The 2,463-nt window shown below is 36.1% G+C and overlaps 1 long non-coding RNA gene across 1 annotated transcript in view; it reads right to left on the reverse strand.

Moving 5' to 3' along the window:
- Nucleotides 1–2,134, reverse strand: part of LOC102470326 (uncharacterized) — a 3,336-nt gene extending 1,202 nt beyond the window's left edge. Inside the window, exons 1-2 of the long non-coding RNA XR_003549517.1 lie at nucleotides 1,419–2,134; nucleotides 1,054–1,146 (exon numbers count right to left, since the gene is read on the reverse strand). This is a non-coding gene — a long non-coding RNA (uncharacterized LOC102470326). The remainder of the gene's footprint in view (nucleotides 1–1,053; nucleotides 1,147–1,418) is intronic.
- Nucleotides 2,135–2,463: the final 329 nt, after the last annotated feature.

Raw genomic sequence — 2,463 nt, forward strand, 5'->3', positions numbered from 1 at the left:
TCCCTCTCGTTGTCTTTCTCATCGCTGGCAAGTGCATGTACCCTATGGCAAAAACCTTAAAACAAAACAAAAACCATGCTTAAAAGTATATAGAGTTTATGGGCTAGCATGTGGTGTGGTGGTTAAGAGCACTGGACTTCTACATGGCCATTCACGGTCCAAGTCCCGGACCTAGAGGTTTGCTTTTTCATTTTCCCTCTCTCTCTTGCTCTCGCTCTGTCCAGAGACATAGCCATTACGTTAACTGCTGGTCCCTCAATAGGCCATTTTAAAATAGCCATTAAAAAATATTCAAGTACAACATTTGTATTTGCAGATTAGCTCAGTTCCTTTTTCTTCTGTGAGGCATATCTATCAACTGAATCAGTAGTCATTTTTAACAACCAATTTGTAATAAAAATTGCAGCAATTACTTGAATAATTAAAGCAAAAGTACAGCATTTGTAATAATTACCAAAGCAATTGTACTTGTCTAGATCTGCCTTTTGTGAGCTTTAAATCTTTATTTTCTCCATTTTTTTTTAATAGCATAACATTTCTGAATCATGGTTTTAATTCTGCAGTAGGGACAAAGAGAGACCTTGACTTAAATATTTTCTTTAAAAACTCAAAATCCCCAAACCAAGACTAAATCCCCAGGATTCTAGTTTACTGCTACCATTAAATACTTTCACTGTAATGCTAGAAAAGACAAGTCTGTGTTAATTCTATTGTTCCTGGTAGAGCAATCATACTACTTTTTTGAAGATAAAGACCATATCTCACCCATCTTTGCATCTCCAGCCCAGCCTAGTTTATGTCACATAAAAGATGCTGAAAATATATTTACTGAATGAATAAACTCAGTCCTCCCAAAATAATCATAATCATAAAGAATATTGCTATATAACGTTGGCATTTTAAGGATGTACTTGATTTCTACCACCATTCTCTAAGAACAGCTGTGGAATAATTAAGTTATGACAATTATGTATACCAATCTATTTGTCAAGATTCCTATCAAATAGGAACAGTTTTATAATTAGCGTGACAATTGCTGATAGAAAGACATACCTTTTTAAAAATTGTTGGGCAACTGTTCTTGTGATGGGTTTGGCCATTTTTCCTGGGAACTAATTTATATTGTTATATTTGCTTTCAAGAGTCCTTAAAAAAATAAAAACATAAAAAGCAACTACAGAGATTGAATATTCAGAAAGCCTGAATTTGTAAAAATCTAGCAAATAATGAGCCTTTCCTAAATATCAGTTTAAAGGGAGAAATAGAGTCTAGGAAAACATGCAAGAATGCCAACTATATATGTTGTAGTAAGCCTTATTAAAAGTATTGGGACTTTTCAGAGCCTCAGTGGACATAATTTAATCTAAGTACAAGTATATAATACAAAGCCAAAATATAAATGTTTTCTCAATACCTACCTTTGGGGCCATTCTCCATCCTGGGGGTATGGAACAGATCCTAGGGATGACAGTATGTAGGATCATTAACTGCAGCTCACTTGTGCTAATGGAGAGCTGTTGCATAGATAACACAAGGTAGTTATTTAGTTCTTTTTGTTGTTGTTAGTGTATAAACACATCTTTATTAATCAGAATACGCTGTAGATGCTTTTCCCAGTATATCCGGCAGTCTTTGTCATTGTTCATGCTGGGAATGGGATCTAGGCTAGCAGTTCTTTTTTTCTTTTTCTTTTTTGGCACCATTGCAAGTACCAATCACTAAATAAGAGTAATCAAATATGAATCTAGCTAATGGTTTATCCTGGCCTTTGTTCTGTCTCAGACGGTTATATGAGGACATGTTTTGTAGGACTGCAAAACTGTCTTTCATGTTGTCAACATTAAAAAAAGATATACTCCTAAGCTTCTAGTGTTCATCAAAAACCCTTTAGAAGTTGTTAATGGATTTATCTAATTACATGGCAGGGTAGAATGAACTTTACACAGTGCCTGGTAGAATAGGTGCTTATATTTATTTAATGAATGTTGAATTACTTGGATTATGCTGTGACCAAGACAGCCAAACTCTCCCAATCCACTTTCCCCATCTGTGAAGTGAGAATTTGGACAAATGATCTCCAAGATGACTTTTTGCTTTTAAAAAAGTTTTTGCCACAGGGTGCCATAGGTGTGTCTCTCACCAGACAGAGAGCAAGAGGAAAAGTAAGTAATTAGCCCCCAGAGGGGATGGCCACACTGCAGTTCCTTCTCCATTCTTTCAGATTCTGAGCACGCACACACACGCACCCAGTGTAATTTTCAAGTCACAGGGTCCGTAACTCAAACTGTGGAGTTGGCTACGTAGGATCCAGTGCCTTAAAACTCCACACCACCAGCTGGCCCCTGATGTCTTCTTGCTTTTCAATCTAGTTTCAAAACTGTCTTATCATGTCTGGGTGAGGCATTCTATATTCTTTACATGGCATGGACATATTATAATATAAAGCTTTTGCCTAATTTATTT

Source organism: Tupaia chinensis, unplaced genomic scaffold, assembly GCF_000334495.1.
Source record: "Tupaia chinensis unplaced genomic scaffold, TupChi_1.0 Scaffold000037_20, whole genome shotgun sequence".
In the NCBI taxonomy this organism is placed as follows: Eukaryota; Metazoa; Chordata; class Mammalia; order Scandentia; family Tupaiidae; genus Tupaia; species Tupaia belangeri.